The sequence below is a fragment of the Camelus dromedarius genome, chromosome 5 (genome assembly GCF_036321535.1).
Source record: "Camelus dromedarius isolate mCamDro1 chromosome 5, mCamDro1.pat, whole genome shotgun sequence".
Taxonomy (NCBI): Eukaryota; Metazoa; Chordata; class Mammalia; order Artiodactyla; family Camelidae; genus Camelus; species Camelus dromedarius.
Window position 1 is genome coordinate 4,296,751 of NC_087440.1, and position 25,686 is coordinate 4,322,436.

A 25,686-nucleotide genomic window follows, 5' to 3' on the forward strand; every position below is an offset into this window, starting at 1 on the left:
AATGTTTCTATATATGTAGAAAAATACCAAAGCTTGTATTATACTATACTATAAAACTAATCTTGATAATTGAAAGGGAACTGAGTCTCCAGGGAATTACGTGACTCTTTTTGTGATCATTGGAGATATTTTAGTAATTTTTACTGTCCTAATCTACCATGTTGTGACTCTTGTCAAAATGGGTCTTCATTCATGGTAACTAGTTAGATGTGGTAGTTCGTTCTTTCATCAAATATTGTAAGTTATGCCCATTTCTTTCATACCCATACATCACTCCCTGTATGATTACTAGTTCAGAAAATAGTTTGTATGACAGTATTCCACTATGAACAATGGGCCCTTAACAGAAGAGTCTGTGTATTGTTTATAAACATTTTACAAACCATCATCTGCTAAAATAACAGCTACCATATTTTTTTATTTTATTAGCTATATTTGATTTGTAATTTTATTTTAGTTTATGGCTGAATTGGTATGCAAGCCTACAATATGCATGCCAAGTTTCATTTTGGTACATTTCAAATAGCATCATAAAACTTTTGGTAACATTATGAAAATGTAAATCAACAATTGAAGTCTTTAAGTGTTTTCCTGTTGAGTAATCTTTAATCATATTAAAGAAATATTGATATAGTCTGAACTAAAAATTAATAATAATATTTATTATAAAACACTATGTTACCTATATTGCTTTATCCACTTAGGGGATGTACATGTATTTCAAATAGCAACAAGTAAATTTTTACCAAATCATCAATTTGGTCAATTAGTGTCAATTAGTCAGAATCACACAGTCTCTCCATTTTACATTATTAAAGCTTGAACTCTGAAGATTAGGGACTTGTCTGAAATGACAAATTGTTATGAAAGAGCTGGGCCTGAAACCCACATCTCCTAATTCATAATTCAATTCCTTACTGTCACTGTCAGCCTGTACCTCCTAACATTGTTAATTAAGTAAAAAATAAATGCAATGTATGAGATAATTCTAGTAGAAAAATTACCAAACCTTCATACTAGATACTTTTCTCATAACTTCTTCCCTTATGGTGTCTTATTATGCGGTTTAATCACATATTTTCATTGCACATCTGTGCATTCCACTCTTCAGAGTGTCGTATATACTCCATTTATTTCAATTTACTTCCAGCAGATTAAATGCAGCTCAGTCACAGAACGGCTGTGGATGACAACTTTGCTGCATGTTTAAGAGAGACTTGAACAATGTAAACCAGTTATACGATTTTGCATGTTACAGAATGAAATCTTGACATCCTCTGTAACACCCATGACAAAATTCTCCACCAATACCTTAAAGGAGAACCGGCTCAAATTCATACTCTGAATATTTCTTTGCTGGACACATCTTGGTTTCTATGATAATTTGAGTGCCATAAAGATGGGGTTTTAAGCACCTTAAAATATCCTTGACCCACCCTTAATGTTTGCTCTGGCTACACTGAACTACTTTTAGTTACTTTCCTATGTCACACTCCAAAATCTTCTATTTCTTTATTTATTGTAAGTGTTAATTACATGAATTTCTACTCATTTGACTTCAGTTTCCTGATAAATACCTGTGTAAATTGTTAAACACATCACATGTCACCAGCTATGGGTCTCCATGAGTCACAGAAGTCCAAGTTATGGGCTTGTTCTTCTGTGATGCCAAAGCATTTCCAACAGTCACCACCATATTACACCAACATTTGTGCATATTTACTCAGATGAAGTGACCAAGTAAGTCATGTGCAGTATCTGCTTTTACTTCTTTTGCTTCATCAGGTTATAAACCTTTTGGACTCAAATACTGTGTCTTACTCATCTAGGCATTTCCAGTGCTTGGTAGAACAGAGAAGTTAGATAAAGTTTTTGTAAATTAATTAATATGACTCAAATTGGAAAATGTGCTTTAATGCTGTAAGAATGATGGCAATTTGAACCTACAGATAAAAAGGTTACATCACTTCTCATATGTGGAGACTAACAACATCTAAAAAATCTTTTAATCATGAATGTATATAAAGGTGCTAGATAAAGGCAACAAATTATTTTCATTTAATATTTCCTTACTTCTTAAAAATGTTCTTGCTAATTTCAAAATTACAAAAGAAGGATTGATGTTCAGATGAAATAAATAAGATGAAATTCATCACTGTAAATAAAAGGCTTTCTATAAATTGAGATGTCTTAAGTTTTGAGGAGATATCTAAAATTAATTTCATAAGTATAGCAATATCCTATTACACTGCAGTAAATTGGCTCCAAAAACAGAATTCTTTAAAATGCAGGATCTGTAACTGTGAGATTAACTGGCAGACCTGCAGTGAGCCTGTACCGCACACCAGTGAGAGAGAGAAGATGGTCCCTCCCCTAGCTGGTCTCACCTGTGTTCCAGGGCCACCTGCAGGCTAGCCATCAGGCTCCAATCCCAGTAGGGTTGATTCTGGTTCCTACATTGGTGCAAGCTTTCAGGTCAGTGGTAATAGCTCTAATCATCTTCTGGTTAGTTGTCCCCATTCTAGGGAGATAAAACTAGAGATACCCAAGGTGGAGACCCACTCTCTACTTCCACTCAAGAGGAAGGAGTCTGTTATTTGCCCATATGGACATGACTTTTCTGATGAGACTCTTCAGCTCAACCCTTCTAAGAAAGGGGATGAGGAATGGGAAATAGATATTAATCTCATTATACATGACTTTTTGTAATAGTGGCTCACAGTAGCTCAGCTATGCACTGCATTTATTATCTACCTGCCAGATTCTGACAATTAATAAAACTAAGATGGTGGGAAATAGTAGGAAATAAGGAAAAAATTATAGGAGCTATCAATCTTCCCAGAAGATAAAAGTAAATCTACTAACACAAATAATGAATGAAGGCTGCCATTCAAAAGTTGCAGATGTGAAGTGTTGTCTATGAAGGCAGTGATCTACTTGGCCTGAGCCACAGAATGCTGCTTAAGTGGCAATCTGAAGGATGATAATACAGTGAAAAGCAGAGGGCGGACAATGGCCATCTCAGTCCAAGGAAGCGCATTTGATAAACTGCAAAGAAAGAAGGGACTGAGAACAGGAAGTTTAGTGTGACTGGAGCAAAAATACCCAGAAAAAGAGCAATGGAATATGAAGCTGGGATCAGTAATGGATGATTGGTATTTGAAACTAAAAAAAAAAAAACCAAAGAATAAAAGCATCTGGGGATTCTGGAATGCAGAGTAAGGAGCTCGGTGGAGCCTCTCCCCAGTAAAATGAGAATTAAACTGGTGAAAATTATAAGAAAACAATCATTTAAATTCTGTGGAAATTATCCTAAGAAGGTACAGCAAATAAAGAAATACTCTATTAAGTCTGGACAGGAACAGCAAGAATCTGGGGAACTTGAGCCATAACTTGTCCCACCCACCACCACCATTACCATCCAATCCTGTGTGATGGAAGCCAGACCCCGGGTGCTCTATTCCAGGCAGGTGGAGCCAAGAAGACCCGGGCTCACTGTCTCCCTAGTTCCCAGCGGAGGGCTGTGGTTTCGTCTCCAGGGAGACAGGCGGCCTTTGTTTCTCATCACACCATCCAGCCGCATTACCAAAGCTCTATCCCAGGCAGATGGGCAGAGAAGAGCAGGTGTCCCTCCCTCTCTGTAGCCCTCACTGACAGCACGGAATTCTTCCTTAGGGACTGTAGGGGTCTTCCTGACAGATGCCAGAAACTGGGGGGCCTGACTGTCCATGCCCCAGCTTACGGGAAGGGTGGAGGTTCCACGCCAAAAGGGGCGACACTAAAAGATCAGGGGCTACCCCCACAAGCTGTACCTACTCAGAGCAGGAGCATCACTGAGAAAAGAGGGTCACCGCCTCCAGCTCTGGTGCAGTATCCAGGGATTCTGCCCATGGGAGAGGTGGACCGTAGCACAAAGTGCCCTGCAGCTTTGCCTGAAGCTCCTGAATGTATTTGGAATGGGGAATGCACAATTCCATGCCAAGAGGTTTGTCAAAAAGAACGGAGGTCTTGGTGAATAGCAATTACAAAGAGGCCAGTAGGTCCATAATAAAAGCAAACAAGAGAGTAGCCAGCAGTTTAACAGAATCAGGAGAGAGACATCCCAGGAGACCCCTCCTAGAATCACGATCCACTCTGAGGTTGGGGAAGACTGAGTGCCTGGGCTGCGCCCACTCAGAGCACTTCGAGCAGGATGTGGGGTGAGGAGGCAGACATCCCTCGAGCTACAGGCAGACCCGTCAACAGGGCAGAAGCCTCACGGGCGCAAGGAGCTGAAACACAACTTCTAAGGGAACACGGACTGAGCAATTAGCCGCCCGAACCCAGGGATGACTCCTAAAGGAGTCAAGCTTAAAAATAAAATAACATTTACCACCAGCAGTCAGGAAGACCATGCCCAAGCTCAAGGCAGCGGGCTCCAAGGAGAGATCAAAGAGGGGCTCTCTGAGCTGGTAGACCAGTTGAATGTGGGCCAAAGGTACTTGATCTCCCTGAATATGTCTGTAGCCTCCGAGCCACAAACACATCCAACTGTAAAAGAGTAAACATCTAACGGGCTAAGGGGACGTAAGCACAATCTCCCCCACCCCAGACGGCTTATACCTCATCCCCAGCCCCCAGGGGCAATCGCTAGGTAGCTTGGCTACAAGATAAAAACAAGGGGGAAAACAATATAAGCAGGGACGTCACTGCAGAGAAAATATGCTTCTCAGAATTAATTGAGGCAAGTCACCCAAGAGATAAATCACAAAGCCAGCAACAGCAATAAACACCACCACTGGGTGGGGGTGAGGTCTGTGCTGAGGTGCTACAGCACAGTGTCTAAAATGGCCAGTTTGCAACAAGAAATATGAGACACAAAGAAACAGGAAAATGTTACCCATATACAGGGGAAAAGCCAACAATAGAAACAGATGGTGGATTTAGCCAACAAAGACTTCAAAGCAGCTCTTACAAAGATATTCAAAGACTAACAGAACTAAACTTAAATAATTCAAGGAAGGCATGATGACAATTTTTCATCAAATAGAAAGTATCAGTAAGAGATAGATACTATAAAAAAGACTCAGAGGGAATTCTGCTGATGTAAAGTTTAATAATTGAAATGAAAAATTCACTAGAGGGGCAGAACAGCGCTGACGCCCGCTGCAATAGGACTGATCTTGAAAACATCACACTGAGTGTGAGTGAAGGGCTGTGACACCACATACAGTGGTTCCTTTCTTATGAAATGTGCAGGGTTGGCAGGTGCACAGGGGCACACAGTGGATTTGTGGGTGCCTGTGCCTTTGGGGGTATTATCAGAATTTTGTCCTCCCCATAATTCATACACTGAAGGCCTAACCCCCAGTAGCGCAGAATGTGCCCGTGTTTGCAAACAGAATAAAGTGCTGTTCTCGATGGGACCGCAGAATGAGAAAGGACATTAGATAAAAACAAGTCAAACTGAATAATGCATGGATTTTTCCATAATAATGTAGCAATATTATTTCATTAGATAAGACAAATGTCACATACTAATCAATATTACCAACAGAGGGACCTGGGCGTGGGGTGCATGGAACTAACTCTCTGTGCTCTTCTTGCAAGTTTGTAATAAATCAAAAAATACTTTGAAATTAAAATTTTATTTAAAAAATGAGTCTAGGGATAGAATGGAGGGTAGATAATCCTAACAATTTAAGGCATGTTAAAGAATTTGAGTTTTAAGAATTTTGGAAAATAATTCAAAAACTTCAATTATTAGAAAGCAACATCATTATTTTTGAGGAGCTCATTAATCCAGAGATCAGATATCTGAGGTACCCGGAGGCCACAAATAAGCTAATGAATGCATGCCTAAACTACACATAAATAAAAATAAATTATCAACATTTCCCCAGAATGTATTTTTAAAACTACTATATTCATTAAGTTTAAGGAAAGTAAAATGCAATTTGGTACCACAGGTCAAGAAATAGTAGATTAAAATGAACAGCAATACCTAACTTACAGAACAGAAAGGAAGAAAGGAATGGAGAGAGGAGGGGAAGGAGAAAGGAAGGAAGGAAAAAAGGAAAGAAAGAATGAAAGGAAGAAGCAGTGTGTGTCAGTGGTAAAAAGTCCTGGAATGGAATCAGAGGACCTAACTCTAATTCTTGACTGGAGGTTAAGTTGTGGCTAAAGTGATGGACACATCTGGATTCAAAGCAGAGTGATGCTGTTTTGGATGGTGTATTGGATGAAATTGTAGGCACTCACTCCATCCATTGAAACTTCACTTTCTCCCAGACGTCATGTGGTTTGTAGTGCCTTCCTTTTGTACAGACATGTGCATGTGATTCTGAAGGACTTGAACACTCTGATTCCCAGTCCTGGTCTGATGCTTGACATGAGTTCAAAAGCCATGTGATATCTGATTTAAAAAAAAAAACAAAAAAACCCAAACAGTAGTAAAACAAATCAACAGCAATCAATCCAAATAGAATTGGTATGAAAAAGAGTGAGACTATATGTATCTGAACCTAGCTTAGAGAACTGCAAACTTCTCTTCTGCCACCATGGCCCCAGCAGGACTTTTCAGTGAGTCTTTTAAAGCAAGGTAAACATAGAAAAAGCCAAAGTATTAGAGCAGGAAGAGAGAAAAATATTTTTTAAAGAATAGAAAAGGAAAAAGATATGTTGTTTTTTCTACCTTCACCTCCAAAAGTATTTCTCTCATTTGAGTAAAGGCATGAAATTCTGAGCAGCTTCTGCAGGAAGAGGTTAACACATCTACCCGCAAGGGATTCAGTCACTCACCTAGCTAGGATTGTACAGGATGCGTACACTTGTGTTAACACCACCTGCAGTGAGAAGCTTAATGTGGGCTTCCAGTGAGCGGGAAAGTTTGATTTTTTCTGAAGAATTTATTAGAAGAATTAGAGGAAATATTTAAATCCACCTAATCGAAAGTTAACTTCACCTTTAACCCTTAGCCAAGGGTCATACTGGCCCCAACAATTCAACTTGGGTCCTTCTTGAATGACCTCCTCTCAGGCACTGTCAGTCATTTATCAAATGTGCTCTTACAAACTCTCAAGTCATTCCTGTATTCACCCTCCCCAACAATGCAATTGGTTCTTATGAACAGGTTTTTCTGTACCAGGTTTCATTTTGATCATTGAAATAGCCTCCAAACAGATTTTCCCATCCAGACTCTAGCAGACTTCCAATCCAACTCCATAGCGTTGCCGAAAGAATCTTTCTAAAATGCAAATCTGGCTTTTTCACTCTGCTGTTGAATATCACTCTCTGGTTCTTTTGACTGAGAATTAAAATTCACTCTCTCAAAAGAGCATGGGAAGTCATTATGTGTGAAGATGGCCGGTGCCTGCCTCTCTCGGCCCCCCTTCCACCACTCCTCTCTGTGCATCTTCCATCCATCCAGGGAAAAATGGCAGTGCGCGGGGCTCACAATGCTTTTTTTTTTTAATTTCCCACACCTTTCTTCTTCTGGTCTATGATGCTGACTTTCATTTACATTTTGAATTTAGCTCCAGTACTCCCTTAACTCTAAAGCCTTTATCCACTGCTTCTCCTACTAATAAATGTAGTTTATTACATGTAAGTGATTTATGTCTGTAAGGGATTGGATAAAAGCAAAACAGATAAATCAGACATGTTTTAAAATATTCATATTTAACAGTTGTAAATGTCCCTATAAAAAGTCAAAATATTCCAAGGTGTCTTAAACTACTCAGGCTGTCGGCACAAAATACTGCAGGCTGACTGCCTTGAACAAAAGGAATTTTGACCTTCATGGCTCTGGAAGCTGGACATCTGAGATCGAGGAGCCAGAGGTGACTTGGTTCGGGTGAGAGCCCTCTTCCAGGCTTGCAGGCGCTTGTGCTCCTGCTGTGTCCCCAGGGGGCTTCCGTGTGGGAAGGAGGGAGAGCGAGAGAGAGACAGAGAGAGCTTCCTGTCTTCCTGTTCTTATAAGACCACCAATCCTATTGCAAGAGGGCTCCACCTTTATGATCTATTTTAACCTTTATTACTTTCTGAAAGCCCTGTTTCCAAATACTGTCACATGGGGGTTAGAGCTTCAACATATGGATTTGGGGAGGGACACAATTCAGACTGTAGCTCAAGGTAAATGTGTGTGCTGCATCAGCTCTCTTGGTCATCTGCAGTCTCCCTGGTCTCTAAATTGGCAGTTTCCTGTGACTGCTTTTACACCTGGGCTAGCGTCTCTTCTCCACCCGATCACCACGTGCTTTGCCTGTCTTGGGACTTGAGTTGGTGACCATATAACACGTGATTTCATCTGTCTAGGCTCCCTGAGAGGCCAGGTGACACTCTCTCACCGACTCGTCCTCTCCCAGTCCCTGATCTGTAATGTGTTCTTCTGGGACACTCCTGCTATTTTGTCCACCCCTACCGCTGAGAAGGGTCATCCTGTCCTGAAATTTAAAAAAAAAAAAACTGTGACTAACTTCTTGGTTCTCAATGATGTAGGAGCCTCAGAAGAGACCCACGGGCCCTTCTCTCCCCACTGAACTGCAGAAAGGCCCCCAGTTCCTCTGTCTCTCCTTGGCCTGAGGCACCCCATTGGGGTATGTTGGCCTGCTCAAAAATAGCACATTCAAGTTCTCTGATACTGTGATCACTGTTCTGTTTTATTCATTTAATGTTTTGGGGCATCTTTCTTTGGTTTTGGCTGAATTGTGCTATGTTAGAGACTTATTTTTAACAGCATATGCATAGAATTTTGTGGGTTTTTTTTTTTAAGAATATGAGAACTCTTCATTTGTTAGTGATATTTAAACAATTACACTTTATATAATAGAAGATACTTGACCTTTTTATATTTCTGTTATTTGTTAATTCATATGCTATAATATTATCTTACTGTATTTTGAATGATGATGATTTTTCTCTTAGTTCTATTTTTTATTATCAGAAATACCTGAGTCCGAGAGCGGGTATTTGGAATCTCATAGAAAATCTAGGAAGATTACAGGCAGAGGGATCTTTGCAGGTGCCAGAGTGGTGCGAGCAGTGGACTGGCAGTTGGAAGATCAGGATGGAGGGAAGGGACGGAGGGGAAAGGTAACAGAAACCCACAACTGGAGTGCATCAACCTGCACAGCACAGCCTGCGTTCTCTGGGATGATGGTGCTAAGAACCTTTACAGAGTTGGCTTTGAGGGCGTGTCTGATCTGAAGTGTGTCCTGGATGCCAGAGGAGGTTCTTTCTGCAGAGATCACGGCCTTGTGCTAGGTGAGCAGCGTGGCACAGGAATTCTGGTGGACTGCAGTTTGGTGACCTGGTCAATAGAGATCTCGGCCTAAAAATTGTACAGTCTTTGCGGCACGGTTATGGAGGGTGGACTGAGGCACGTTTGAGACTTTAACTACAAATGCAGCTGTCTGTGGCAGTGATGAAGACCATGACATTGTCGTGCAGTATCCAAGTGGCGACAGGTGGACCTTCAAGCCCGCTGTTCTCACTGAAGGGAACATTGTCCAAAGCGGGGATGCGGCTCAGGGTGCAGAAGGAGGCACCTTGCAGTTTCAAGTGGGTGACCTGGTACAAGTTTGTTATGACCTGGAGGGAATTAAACTTCTACAAAGAGGACACAGAGAATGGGCTGAAGCTATGCTCCCAACTTGAGGTGAAGCTGGCCAAGTACAACAGATTTATTCAGATAGCGATTTAAAGGTGGAAGTTGGTGGAACAACTTGGACATATAATCCAGCTGCAGTTTCCAAGGTGGCACGTGCAGGAGCAGCCAGTACCAACGCGTCTGGCGAAACACCCTACGAACTCTTGAAGAAATTATTTGAAACCCAAGAATCTGGTGACCTCAATGAAGAATTAGTTAAGGCTGCTGCCGGTGGAGATGTTGCTGAAGTGGAAGATTTGCTAAAAAGACCAGATGTGGATGTAAGTGGACAGCGTGCTGGTCACACAGCTATGCAAGCTGCTAGTCAGAATGGACATGTTGATATTTCAAAGTTACTTTTGAAGCAAAATGTGGATGTAGAAGCATAAGATAAAGGTGGAGATAGAGCCGTTCACCATGTAGCTTTTGGAGACTAAGGCGCTGTCACAGAAGTACGGCCCCGAGGCAGCATTGATCTGAATGCTCAGAACAAGCACGGACAGACACCACTTCATATTGCTGTCAGTAAAGGTCACCTGCAGGTGGTGAAGACTCTGCTGGACTTTGGCTGTCATCCCAGTCTTCAGGATTCCGAAGCTGATACCCCTCTTCATGATGCAATCAGTACAAAAAGTGATGATATCCTGCAGCTCTTCTGAAAGCTGGAGCAGATGTTATTATTACAAACAGTGGCGGATTTAATGCTTTGCACCACGCTGCACCACGAGGAAATCCCAGTGCTATGTGTGTTTTACTATATAAATTACCGAGACCATGGATTGTGGATGAGAAGAAAGATGATGGTTATACTGCCCTGCATCTGGCTGCCCATGATAATCACGTAGAAGTGGCTGAACTGTTGGTACATCAGCGTAATGCAAACCTGGATGTCCAGAACGTGAGCCAGCAGACTGCCCTCCCTCTTGCTGTTGAGCGACAGCACACCCAGATTGCGAGGCGTTTGGTCCGTGCAGGCGCCGAGCTAGATATTCAGGATATAGATGGGGACACTTCGTTGCATGAAGCCCTGAGGCATCACACTTTGTCTCAGCTACGTGGGCTTCAGGATATGCAGGATGTGGGGAAGGTCGATGCTGCCCGGGAGCCGTCCAAAAACACATTAGTAATGGGGGGGCCGAGAAGACGAGTGCAGCATCAATTGCCTGTTTCTTGGCTGCCAGTGGTGCGGACCTTAGCATTCGAAATAAGAAGGGTCAGTCTCCACTGGATCTCTGTCCTGATCCAAGTCTGTGCAAAGCACTGGCAAAGTGTCATAAAGAAAAAGTCAGTGGTCAGGTGGGTTCTCGAAGTCCTTCTATGGTCAGTAATGATTCTGAAACCTTAGAAGAGTGTATGTGTGCTCAGATGTGCAGAGAGATACTCTTTTGGGCCCATGTGGACATATTGCTGCCTGTTCTTTATGTTCTCCACGAGTCAAGAACAAGTTCAATCCAGGACAAAGATTGAAGAATGTGTGTTCTCCGACAAGAAAGTAGCTGTTCTTTTTCAGTCGTGCGGACACATGTGTGCTTGTGAGAACTGTGCCAGCCTGAGGAAGAAGTGTGTACAGTGTCAGGCGGTGGTTAAGCGAAGAGTGCCCTTCATCATGTGCTGCGGAGGGAAAAGTTCAGACGATGCCACTGATGACATCTCAAGTGGGATCATCCCCGCGTTACAGAAGGATGAGGAGGACACCGACGTCAACGCAGACGTGCAGAAGCTGCAGCAGCAGTTACAGGACATAAAAGAGCAGACAATGTGCTCTGTATTCTGGATCATCTCAAGAATATGATTTTCCTCTGTGGCCATGGAGCATGCCAGCTCTGTGGGGATCGAATGAGTGAATGCCCTATCTGTCAAACAGCTGTTGAACGAAGGATTCTTTTGTATTAACTAAGAAACTCAGTGTGTTTTGTTACCTAAAGTATTCAGTCATGGGATCTTAGTGAGCTTTCAGGCTAGTTGGAGGTCCTAATGATTAATTTTTAATATCATAGTTCCTTTACTAGAGTGTAATTTGACTATAAACGTACCAGGACAACAGCAACAAAAAACTCCACAAAACAGTGTTTGGAGCTGTGTTTTTTTGTTTTTGTTTCTGTTTTTTTTCCTTTTAATTTAAAACATCAAACCCATGTAATTCATAGGTAATTTACCTTTGGCTTCTACAGGGGAAAATCCTTATTTTTGTTTTTATTGCATTTTCTTATAAGAGAGTTAATAAATTTGTTTGACCTCAAAAGATATGCTTCCTTATGCTCAGCTGACTTTCAGTTTATCATGATTTTACCCAGAGAGTTGACACAGGTACTCAGAAAAGTCATGCATCAAATGAAAGGGTCAAGTCAAACCATTCTGTAATGCATGTTAAATAATAAAATGGTAGTACAAGCTGTGTGTGGTTAAGGGAAGACTGAACAGAGCAGTCTTTTTAAGATAACATAGTTTATCCCAATGATTGTTTCTGAATTCTTAGAGTAAATGAAAACATAGGGTGAGAGAATAATGACTTTGCATTTATTTCCTGGATTCAAAGGAAAATTGTTTAACTTGAATCAAATTGCTAGTTTCAGTATGACTGACAGATGTGAAAAGGAGAAATAAGCAGTCATAGTGGGGAACTGAAGGGGGAAGTTATCCAACAAAAGAGTATCTGTTAACTCACCACTAAAAAAAAAAAAAAGAAATACCCCCTGGATTTATTATACTAGTAGTCATCTTTTCTGATCTAATGACTTGTGTCTAATTTTTTATAAAAGGGATTATAGTAAAGATTGATACTTTCATTTGGAGTAAATTTATAGTTTACTTTCATTCCTAGATTTGAATTTTCTTTCGTATTTTTTCTGGTGGTTACTTTTAAATGTCATATTGGCTGGGCCATAGTGACTAGATATTTGATGAAACATTACTTTGGATGTTTCTGTCTGGGTATTTTTGGATAAACCTTTCTTTGAATGATCACTGATATGTCCTTTTCATGGCATAAACATTGATTAGGTATAACTATGCATGAATTGTATAATATTTTATTAATAATTATGAATATTTATTAACTCTGTATTTTTATCTCAAAAATACTTCCACACATAATTACATATAAACATTGTTTAAATGGTGAATTTTTGTTTTAAGCTCTTATTATTATAGGGATCCATATACAAATAATAAATACTTAAAAATACAGCAGCAAATTATATACTACATTAAAGGATCCTCATCAAGCATTATGCATCTGTAAAATAATATTAGATGAAATATTTTAGCATTCTTATACTATATAATAAAAGCCAATGTACTCTGCATGTAACACTTGTAAAAGATATAACATTTTCATGACTTTATACTCAGATTTTAGTATAGTAACTGGCTTGTAAATAGTGTATTAGATTTAAAGGCTAAATGAATGAAAATGTAAATACACAGGTTGGAATAAAACAAAAAAATTAACAAAAACCAGTAAAATATTTAAATCATCACCCATTCTGCCAACTCAAAAAAATCTTCTGTTTTTGTATTACTTCAATTATGGAAACTCGAATTTTGTCTTACAGTTTTATGATCTGTAGTAATTTAATATAGTTAGGTATTTTCTTTCAGGTTATTATTTTCATGTTCACAGTCCTGGTAGTTTAAATCATGTTCTGATGCACGCACACACACACACACACAGAAACACACACACACACAGAAACACACACACACACACACACACACACAGATTTATATCTGATTGGGGGTATTTCTGTTGGAACCTCTGGAAAGAAAAAAGTTGAAAAACAGTGTAATTTCCCATATTTTCTACAGACCTGCTTCTTTACTTACATCGTATATTTTATAGACAAAGCAGAAGTGAATACAGAGCGTTTTTATTAGAAATTAAACCCCTGAACATTGCCTCTCAGCTTTACCGTAAAGATGGGGCTTACTGACATGTTTGCATGTGTTTCCCAGCTCACTCTGAAGAGAAACCTTTGTGTTCTTTATCTGCAGCATTTTGGTACTAATCATATTTCCACTTGCATTTTATGACTCCTCTTGATTTAATAACGCATTTTATCTTTAAATCAAATGGCTAGCTTCAAATTCTTTGGTAACCAAGGACTTTATGAAATCATAAATAACTTTCTGTCTGGGATCGTGACACTGGTGTCTCTGAGGGGCTGAGCTGGAGTCGTAGACTCCTGGGTCCCCAGAGAAGACCGGACAGGGGCCGCAGGCTTGGCCGGGCTTCCAGGATCCAGCCTCTATTTATGGTTCGACCCCAGGACCTCAGTGGACTTTGGAGGTAGACAGAAGCCAGAAGTGAGTGACAGAGGGAGAGACGCCTGCCGCGGAACGGCAAGGGGAGCCGCGGCTCCGGGAAGGCGGTCGCCGTGCCTGGGGCGGGCGCGGCGTCGGAGCGGGGAGCGCGCGCGCCTTGGCGGAAAGCGGCGCCGTCGCGGTTATCTGTGAGAAAGATGAGCCCGAGGGGCAGGCCCTGGGGCAGGAGCTTCCAGGAACTGTCTTTCCCCTCTGTGATGTGCCTCAGAAGGAAGATGTGAAAACTTTCATGTGTGAGACCGTCCGCCGTCCCGGCCCCCTGGATTGTACAGTCAACAGCGCGGGCTACCGTCCGCCGCCGCCGCCGCCGCCGGGGCCCGAGGAGCCCTCCGCCCAGGGCTGCCGGCAGCTGCTGGAGCGGAGCCTGCGGAAGATCCGGGGGAACGTCGTCAACATCTCCAGTCTGGTCGGGGCGGTTGGCCAGTCCCAGGCAGTTCCCTACGTGGCCCCCAAGGGCGCAGTAACAGCCATGACCAAAGCCTCGGCCCTGGATCGGAGTCCATATGGCGTCCGTGGCAACTGCGTCTCCCCGGGGAGCATCGGGACCCCACTGTGGGAAGAGCTGGCAGCCTGCACACCGGATCCCGCTGCCACAGTCCGAGGGGCCGCGCCGGCCCAGCCCCTGGGCCGCAGGGGCCACCAGCTGAGGTGGGGGCTGCCGCCGTGTTCCTGGCCTCTGAAGCCAACTGCTGCACCAGGACTGAGCTGCTGGTGACCGGGGGTGCGGACCTAGGGTATGGGTGCAAGGAAGGTCTGGGCAACCCCGGGGAGACCCCCCCCCCACCATTCCTTCCTGATCTCCCACATTTCCTCTCGGGCCTCCCTGACTAGGGCTCTCCCACCCCAAACACAGTCTCCACAGTTTCAGCTTCTACATTCTGCCTCTCAGGTGCCAACCTCAACTCCAGTCACTGAGCCGCCTCACAGGTTCCCCTTCCCCCCAAAAATCGTAAATATACTTGGTGACTGGAGTCCTCCACAGGAGGTAATCTCTTTCTGCAACGGAGATATTAACCAATGTTTTATTGTTAAGTCTAATTATAAAGCAACACTGCAGGAGAAAAATGGAACTGTACATAAAACTTTCTCACAGCTTAATAACAAATTCATCCTTTGTCATTCATCCTTCTGTATATTCAGGGTCAAAGCAGAAACAGTTAAATGTATGACACTCATGCACTTCATTGGGCTTGAGCCCATGTGGTAATTTATCTGCCAAAACAAGACAATGTTTTTCAGTAATCAGGTGAGGAGTCACACTGTGATTCTCCCCTTTCAGAAACAGCACAAGGATGAATTTACTTCACATAGGCCAGTTTTAGAATTAAACTCTTTTAGCCATTGGACTTCATTAAAATGAGCTGGTTTTGTTTGTTTTCTTGGGTTTGTCTTATTTAGTTTTAAGGGATCACTTCTTTTTTGTTTTCTGAATATTTAAAACATTTGGTATATACACATATGCATGAGTCTATGTGTATTAAATACATATTTATATAATTTGTGTCTGAATACACACACTACACACACATACATTTACATGGAGGCAGTTCTGAAGTGAAGCTTGAAAAACTTTTCTCTATGAAATGTATCTATCTATCTATCTATCTATATATTTTTTTGATTTCCTTCAATATTTCCAGTATAAGTGAAACATCATTTGTAAGAGTTAAGCCACTGACCTACACAATAATAAAAAACTATTTTTCAAAAACAATGATAGCTTGGACACACATATTGCTACTACAGATTTTTATATTTTTAGTTATATAAATGATGGATATTCAAATTCCAGACCTTATGTTCTTTAAAAAAAATACATATATATATATGACTCAAAGGAACATAAGTGTGTTAACATTGTAACTCCTGGTGTGTGAAAAAGTCTTCCCTCCACATGGAAGGTAGGCTCACCACTCAACTCTAAGGGATCCCTGTACTTAGAGCCATGAAAATAAATTTTGCATTGACAGTTACCTTTAACCAAAATAGTATATTTTGATATCTCAAAAATGTTTTTAAGAGATGGAGATCAGTAACCAGTATTTAATTTAAAAATAGGTATTACAACTCATGATACTCTATTGAAATAGTCTTTTGGAAGAAAACATGACTAACTGCATTAATACATTTATCTTATTACATGGTTGCTAAATCCATGTAAATGACTCATTGCTTTGATATTCACCAATTATTAATTTTTTTTTTTGCTTTGGATTTAAAATCTGTCCAGATATGGAACAAAATACAGGAACACAATGTAATTAATCTCGGAGAAAATTATATGATAGTAAAACAAAGGCAAAATCCGTGACTCATTCTCTTAAGAACTTGATCACTTAATCTATCTTTAGATCACGCCTGTTGTGTTGTGAGAAGAACAGGTGTTTAAACTGCAAGTAGCCTGCGATGTCTTCCACCCTTTACTACTCAAGTGGCTATTGTACAAATATTCTCCCTGCATACTTCATTGACCCCCATACTTCCCACCAACTCATCAACCTTTCCTTTATTCTCATTTCTCCTTATGACTTAGACATCATGGTTAATGATTTTAAGAACACTCCTCTAAGACTCCTTGACAATTTATGGATGTGCCACTGTTCTCCGGCAAAACCCTACTGTTCACTCTGTGCCTTCAATTAGGCTGTTACCTAAAACTATTATTTCAGAATAAAGTAGAATTATCTTACAATAAACCTATGATTCCCAAAATCAAGTAGACCCAACAGAATATTCAGATACCATACTAGTCTTCTCAGGGTTTTTTTTTTGTCAGTTTCTGCAATAAGTTTGTTCACTTTTCTTTACCCTTCTAATTTCTGCTCTGCCACCCAGCCCCGATCTTAAAAAGAGAGGAAGTCATTGTCCATGAGTTGTTCCCTCTTCTTCCCATCAAGCTATGAGTAGAATGTCTACATCTGCACCCTCCTACACATCTCCTCTGGTCAAACTCACGGGCCATCCTTCTCCATCATCAGTCTAATCTCCCTGAAGGTGTTGGATTCTGATGCTTTTCCTCTGCAACTTTGTTTATTAATAATTCATTTTCTCTTCCATAGGATTGACTTTTCTCCAACAATTTGATCCTTTCTAACAGCTTTTAATCATGCTGAAATTTTCTGCCAGTATGTAACACAAGCAAACAGGCAAACAATTCCCTTTGCTATATTAGCTCCCGGCAAATCTTTTCTTGCTCCGAAAGAAACATTCAAATTACTGTCTAAAATTTGTCTTCTTTCCTTGCCTATCTCTTACTCTTCAAACCACTTAAATATGATTTCTTCCACCATCATTATATTTTCATTTTGTTCTTATTTTAGCTTGGTTAATTGGTGCTAAATGTTGCATTCATTTATGTTTGCAATTTTGCCCCCACTGCCTAGAACAGTGCCTGGTAGTATGTGATAGGTGCTTGATAAATGTGCTGAATGAACGATGGAGGACTATTTTGCCACAGTTTCTAATCTTGGATTTGGGTGACACTTTTAAAATTAAAGCACTATCCTTCCACAATGCACTGAAAATCTCACGGAAGACTTAAAAATATCTGTTAAAAGCCAGATTTCTTATTTTGAAAAAAAAATTTCTTTAAACTTAGTGGAAGAAAGTACAATCATCAATTTTCTTTCAGCTGCTAAGACCCCATCCCTCTGCCAGGCAGACCTGCAAACCCTCTACGATGTCCTACTCACAAATACAGCTTAAGCTGGGGCATATGCTGCATGGCTTCTTTATCTATGAACAACTGAAATCTCATTTTAATTTGGATCATCATCAAGTCTGATGGATTCTCATGAACCCATGCTTCCTATATGTGTATTTCATTTTTATACATAGAGATATACTCCATAGAGCTTTATTTCTTAATAAATATCAGACTAACTCACTTGAAAAATTATGAATCCCTAAGAATATTTTATATGCTTCAATTTGTGCAAAGTTGGACATCTATCTTCTGTGTAAATTAAGATTTGCTGAGGTATTAATTAAGAGATGAACACGTCTGTGTCCTCATATTTCTCTACTGCTCATTGGCATTCTCCACAAGCTTCCTACTTTACTTCTTGGAAAAAAGGTTATCTTAATTTCTATCAAGGCATATTTTTACATCCCTGACGCTTCTTTAAAAAAATTCTGCTAGTTCCTTCTCTTCTACTGAGGCGGGAAGCCCCATAAAAAGACCAGCGGGTCCCCCCAGGCTGGGCAACTACTCTCCTGCAGCACCATCTGGTTCCCTGACAAGGAAGCTCTTATCTCACTTTTTGCCTCTGAAAAGGCTTACTTACCCCTAAAATTCTATTGGTTCCCTGAGCTCACTCTTGATTGTTTATTTCCCTCACTCCTGATTGGTTATTTCTCTTCCTCCTGATTGGTCTGTTTCTACAAAGCTTGTTCCTAGTTGGCTGACTTTGTTATACTTTATTTGCATATGATGTTGCAAAGTGTAAACTGGCAGCCTATAAAAGCTTGTGTAAACCTACAGACGGGGTGCAGAGCTTGGAGTGTTAACTCTTCTGGGCCCACTGGAGTGATAAACCTGAGTTCTCCAAGTCTCCTAGTGCTGCTTGGTCTCTCGCCCAGATCCAGGTTGCTGTCACAAATGAGCTGTAACACATTTTTCTGCAGCACTACCAGACCTCAAAAAGATGCCCTCATCCTGATTCTTCTTCTATTTTCCCTCTAAACTCTAGCCTAGAAGATCTTATTTGAATTTCCAGTTTATATGCCATCAATTTTAATGATATACTACTGTAAAACTACAATCCTTGAAACTCTATGACTTAGAACTATAAACATTTGTCTCACTCACAGATTTCCAGAGTGACTGGGGTGGTTATGCCTTCAGGCTAAGGATTGGTTTCAGGGTTAGCCCATGTATCTTTCATTTCAGAACCAACCAATACCCAGACATCTTCTCATGGCCGGTGATAGAAGCACAAAAAGTTAGCTGGAAATACTTGAAGCCTCTTAAGGACTAAGCTCAGGACTGTCTCTTCCATCCATATTTTGTTTGGTAAAGCAAGTCGAATGCCCAAACCCAAAATGATACATTTCAAAGTTATATTCTTACTTCAGTGAAATATGAGAGAATCAGGGAAGGAGAGGAGAATTGTGGGTATCAAATGTCTCATATCATCTACATGTCAATAATTAAAAATGAATGTTTCTACCATTGATTTCTTTAAAAGCCAATCTCACACCTCGTTTGATATCTCCAACAGTATATCAGATCAATTAGACACTCGATGCCACAAATCTGCCACCACTATCCTTTATACCTACTTCTGCTCATGTCCCTTCTGACAGTAAGTTTATATTGATTCCACCCATAAACTGAAGGAAAAAATAAAGGATATTCCTTGATGCTGTCCTCTCACTCGGCTCACACACACCCCCCCAGCAAACCCTGCTTGCTTTAAAATTTATTCTCATGCTATTCTTTAGTCTCCAATTTAGCTGTCTCTTCCACTGCTGAGGTTACTAACATCTCTCAACTGACACAATGAAAAATATCTCATAGTGATCTCCATGTCTTCAGTCTTTCCCCTACTCTCCATCCTCCACAGAGGAGTCAGAGTATGTCGGGTATGTATTTAAATCAGATAATGTTATTAACCTAGTGGTATCTCAGCATCCTTAGTGAGGCATCTAGATGACCTATCACGGCCCAGAAGACTCTGTGTTCTTTCCTTGGCTTCTCTTTCCAGCTCAGTTCTATTTCTCTGTCTGCCTGTCTCTCCCTTAGACATGAAGATTTTTTGCCTTCCTGTCCTTTTGACCTACAAGGCTCTTCACATGACCATTTCCATGACTTTTCTTGCTCATCCGTTACTTACATGTCATCAGAACTATCACCTCAGAAATGCCTTCTAGGACTGTCCTTACTAAAGGAGCTCCCTTCCTTTGCTACTGCTGCAGTCCACTACCTCACCTGGTCCCAGGTCTTCTTTGATCACCACCAAAAGTGAGCAATTAGAGGAGGATGTGGCAAACTGGTAGAATGATTCCATTAATAGTGATTCATGCTTTTAAACACATGGAGGATACACACACACTCTCTCTCATATTATGTGTGGCAATTTTTACACTGAAAGATTTAATACAGTATTAAAAGTGATAATACAATTTTCAGCATTTTAGATTTACCACTTTTCTTTGAAAAAGGCATTGCTGTCTGTGATATCCTTGACTCCATGGAATGCAGTGAGCATAGATATTAGATTTCAATAATTGTTTACAATTGATACAGTCTTAAATTTATACATATAAAAACAATAAATTAAGTGGTCTGCTTCAAATGATACATCTAAGTTGGATTCTAGCTGACAATCCCATAAGATTTATTTATTTCCCAGGAGCATAATATTGTGTTGAAGGTGGACCCCAGACCATTCTTCTAATTAGATGCAATATTAAGACATTTTGGGAGAATGTTATCCTAAGTGGAGTAAGTCAGAAAGAGAAAGAAAAATACCATATGAGATCACTCTTACGTGGAATCTAAAAAAAAAAAAAAAAAAAGAACATAAATACAAAACAGAAACAGACTCATAGACATAGAATACAAACTTGTGGTTGCCAAGGGGGAGGGGGACGGGAAGGGACAGACTGGGAGTTCAAAATTTGTAGATACTGACAGGCATATGCAGAATAAATAAACAAGATTATACTGTACAGCACAGGGAAATATATACAAGATCTTGTGGCAGCTCACAGTGAAAAAAGATGTGACAATTAATATATGTATGTTCATGTATAACTGAAAAATTGTGCTCTACATGGGAAATTGACACAACCTTGTAAAATGAATATAGCAATAAAAAATGTTAAATATAAATAAATAAACAAACAAATAAATGAGACACTTTGATTGCCTTTCTCACTTGGTCCTGTTTACTGGATCATAAGTCTTAAGCATCATTGCTGAGGGTCATTTGCTCGATAAATTCTAGACTGATTGGTTGATTGACTGATTAACATGATCCAGCAATTCACATTTAAATGTAACTTTTATTCAAATAAGGATTTCACTAATTTTGAGATATATATGTTTCATCTTAGATAAATTACAGAATGATCTTGATCTTTACTTGCCAGAATATATAGGCTGTAAAAATGTCACCAAAAAGAAATTCTCAAAAATACATTTTGATATTCATAATTAATATACATGTTAGGATCATAGGATATTTTAGAGCTAAATAAAGTATTACAGTTTAAGAGAATATGTTTTTGCATTATCTATACACTAGGTACTATTGGGTACTGACCATGTAATAGTTTTAAAGGTTTTGGTTATTTATCTATATTGAATTTTATAAAGTTTGTTCATACCATGTACTTATTTCACTTCTAAAACTGTGCATTGTTTTTCACTCAAAATACTCTCATATGAAAGAGTGACGTCACCACTATAACAAAGTCATACTAACATCACAGTGTTTTGAAGTTCACACAGTGTTCTTTATCTTGACCTGTCTATTGGGTATTTTTAATACATTTGTCTATATTGATTTTATATAGTGATAATCAGTTTATAGTATTATTTTGCAGCATTTTTATACATTTATGCAAATTAATATTTTGTGATATGTTTACACTGATACTAAGAAAATATTCATTTATGAGTGATATTCATATATTATGACCTTTCATTATATAAATATATGTGAACAGATGCACACACTCCATTTGTATAAAATTGTTTTACTCATTTTATATAAACCTCACAAGAACTTACTGTATAATCTAAAACATAAATATAGAAACATAAGCTAAAATATTAAACATATCATCTTGGCCTCTTATCCCTAGTTTAATAATTGTGAACATTTTACTACATAGATAGATAGATAGATGCTTGATATGTAATTCTATCTTAGATTACTATGCTGATACAGGAATACTGGTTGTAGGGACTTGAATTCAAATTATCTCAAAAACAAGGGAATATTATTCTCAGAACTCCAATGCAGGGGGAGGGTATAGCTCAGTGGTAGAGTGCATTCCTAGCATGTGCAAGGCCCTGGGCTCAATCTCCACTACTTCCAGTAAAAATAAATAAATGAACTTAATTATCCCCCCCCCAAACAACAACTCCAATGCAGATATTCAGAAAAGAGCCCTGAAGCCACTGTGGTGCGTGAGCTGAAAGCCTCCTGCAGAGCAGCAACAGGTGTGCAGGTGGAGACCATCCACAGGTTCCTTCAGCACCATTGTTCCGTGGACAGCAGTCTCTGCCTTTCAAAACACTATTGTAAATAAATTCAGAATTTCTGTTCACTTTATTTGCATTATGTACATACGTAGGCACATCTTGTTTTAATTGAGGGTATATTTCTAACTGTAAAATAACCTGTCTGACTATAAATAACTTGTGTATCAGGACAAATGAGAAAGTCTGAGAGGAGCAATACGGGATTATCTTACCACTAAGAGATAACTAGCATTGACACTACACATTAAAACTGCTTCAAATATGCATATGAGCCCATGTTTACTTTCCCAAGTTGGGAGGATCCCAAGTATTTAAATTTTACATGTTATTGTAGGAGTATTTTGTAATTCAATGGAAGTTTCTTCTAAATCACAGTTTTAAATGGTTCCGAGTGCTTCTGGGTGTGGTATCATCCATTTAAGCTGCACAACTCGATTGAATCTAGTATGAGTTAGTTTCCTCTTCATGTATTACTAAGATAACACTCCTTTTGCATCAATCTTCAAGACCAGCACTTATTTCCTAACAGTGACTTTCTGGGACAACACTGGCACATAGAACTTTTGGCAATGCTCGACATCTATGCTGTAAAGTTCAGTGCTAACTAGCCGCAGGTGGTTGCTGAGCACTTGAAATGTGGCTTCCCAGACTGAAGAAGTGAACTTTTAACTTTATTTAATTATAGTTAATTAAAATTTAAATAGTCACATGTGATAAGGGATTATTCCATAAGAAATTTCATAAAATACAAAAGAGTAGGCCAAAAGGTTCTAAGATTTCTTTAGCTGTAAGTAAAATTTTGAATTGGGTTATATAGATCCCTGGGGCCTTCCATTTTCTTCTTAAACTTATTTAAACATTTCTTTCCTTTCAATTATTTTTGCTTATTCCTGAAAAACACCTGTGATTCTTGCCTTCTACATCCATGTTCTTTCTTTTCCAATCGTCGTCCTATTACACACCATGTAAGCTGAATCTTAGTATACTGCTCAAATTACCCACATGCCTCTTAAAATAGCCCATCTCCATTTTAATGTCATCATAATGTAACTTCATCTCCAGCCTTTCTCTCTTTATATCTGTTTCATCCCAAATGTTTATTGATATTTTTATTCTTCATCTGTTGTGGAAAATTATCCCTCTGTGAGTCGTCATGACCAGGTTACCTTTTAATAAACCAGGTTGCTTTTTAATAAACATGGTGTTTGATTTACTACTTGTCCATAAGTTAGACACCAAGATCCATCATGGCTTGACCTTAGCCCAAGCCTGCACTTGGGATGGTATTTTAACCTACTCTGAGTTTCCACTGAGGGATCCCTGGGCCTATTGCCATACAGACAAGAGGGAGAATTAACATTCAGTGCTCCCAGTCCAGGTTTCTGGGAAGCCAAGCACTCTAAGTGTAATTCTGGTATATTGAATAGGACCTGTCTTCTTCCAGACCCTATGGTTTTGTGTCTTGGAACACACACAAGAAGATCACAACCCTGAATTCGAATCGCTATTGGGGCTATTCTTGTCTCCTTTTCTAACAGACATGCGTGTCTGTGTTTTCCAGGACACAGTTCTTAACAGCAAACCACAGTCTTTTTTCCTGTCCCTCTGATTCCTGGTAGTTTCTGCACCTAGATGGATGTGGTTAAATGTAAGAATATTTTGGTGAGATTTAAAGTTATAAAATATATAAAGATAGCCTTGTCTGTCTATAAATGTCTTGTAACTAGGCATACTGGGACAGTCAGACAGGACATTTATTTTATTGTTCTTATTCATAAATTAAGACCTATAGTTTCTAACCGTTTTATTCCATTAAAATTTCTCTTAGATTATGCCAATAGATTGTTTTCCAATTTTTTGTCTGGTGCTTCTCAGATACAAAGTCAGTTTTCTAGACTTTTCTCTAGGATAGTAGTTTTGGGGCTTTGCAAATTGCATTTTGCAGATTTCTTTACCAACTGCTTTCCTATTTATATATGAAAACAGGAGTCCTCAGAGGTACCAGTGGTAACTACACACACCCTATCCTGGGAGGTCTGACTACTTACTCTGTGGGGCTCCTCTGTGCTTTAAGCTTCGTAATGACTCCTCTGCCCTGGGTCCCCATCCTTAAGAATAGGAATATTTGTGAAGGCATTATCTCTGGTTTCCTTGGAGTTCCCTTATTATCCACTGATCCCTCTAGTATCTTTGTAGTCAGTTCCCCATTTTAAATTCACTTAGAATTCCCTAGTGTAGTTTCTGTGTTTCTAACTAGACAGTGGCTAGTATAGTTATCGCTCAGTTTCCAGGCATTCTGTATCCTTTGTCATGTGTGTGTGTGTGTGTGTGTGTGTGTGTGTGTGTGTGTTTGCCTTCATAGGTAAATTAGTAGAACACGGGAGAGACTACATGGAGGGCTGTTGGGAAGATACCATTGTGATTCAGAAGAACAAACTGTTTCTTTAAAAAGTTTATACTTAGGGGCTTCCCTTGATAAATTCAAAAGCTCTTTGAACTATGTTAGAATATTATCTGGCAAAATCCATGTTCTTCCTGCTACAACTCATTGTTCATTTTCACAGCTGTCAGAGTTGCATTTAAATTTATATCCACTGTTATCTTTTTGTTCTTGCTTCCTCTCATGTGTTTTCTTCTATCAAACAGTTATATATGTTCTCTTTGTGGCCACACACTTACAAAGCTGCCTCCTTCATCCCATGTTCCTACATTTGAGATCAAGCCAATTGATTTTATAATGTGAGCGTGGCCTCCAGTGTGCTTAGTAATGCTGTTTCTCTTTATTTTATATTATTTAGAAATTATTCTCAAGATTTTAAGTGGAATTATTAAATAGGATCATTAAACAGGACCAATTATGCCAGATATGATTATGTCATTGAAGGTAAGTAGGGAGATAATTTAACCACTATGCAGGCTTCGCCGTACTCTCTCATTATTTCAAATCCCATCATGAGAAGAGACAAATAGGGTTCCAATAGGAAAGTTAGCATGTCATCACTCCAAACACTCTGTTCCACAAAGACCCAGACTGAAACTGTGTGTCGGCGAATCTATCATGAGACCAGGCAAGAGACTGTGCACGCGATTACTATGTGGTCCGTCAGTCCTTAAGCACTTACACAGGTTAAGAATTCAAGCCCATGCCTGCGTGTATGTCCCATTTTGGGGACATTTATTGTTTGGTAACCTCTTACTCTGGTTTTTCTTCTCAGCAGTCATTACTTTCATTCTTCCCTCTATTCATTTAGCATTTGGTCTCTCAGATTCAAAGTCTATACTAAGGTCCACAATGGTCCACGTTCCTCACTCACTCCTCTTCTACCATTCCCCTGCTCATCTTTCTCAAATCTTACGGGCTTTCTTGCTTTTCCTCAAATTCAACACTCCATTTCATGCCTGAGGCGTGTTGCATATACTGGTCCTTCTGTCTGAGATGCAATTTCCCTACATCTTCTTGTGGCTACTTCCTTCAACTTTATTCGGGTCTCTGCTCAAGTTACTACACCCCCAGAGA

At 39.7% G+C, this 25,686-nt stretch overlaps 1 protein-coding gene and 2 pseudogenes across 1 annotated transcript in view; all 3 read left to right on the forward strand.

Moving 5' to 3' along the window:
• The window catches only part of LOC135321264 (ubiquitin carboxyl-terminal hydrolase 3-like), a 289,286-nt gene that overhangs the window by 251,243 nt on the left and 12,357 nt on the right, over window positions 1-25,686 (forward strand). The gene's annotated exons all lie outside the window — the stretch shown is intronic.
• Window positions 4,329-12,645, forward strand: LOC105106600 (E3 ubiquitin-protein ligase MIB1-like; annotated as a pseudogene).
• LOC116153313 (17-beta-hydroxysteroid dehydrogenase 14-like) lies at window positions 13,031-15,624 on the forward strand (annotated as a pseudogene).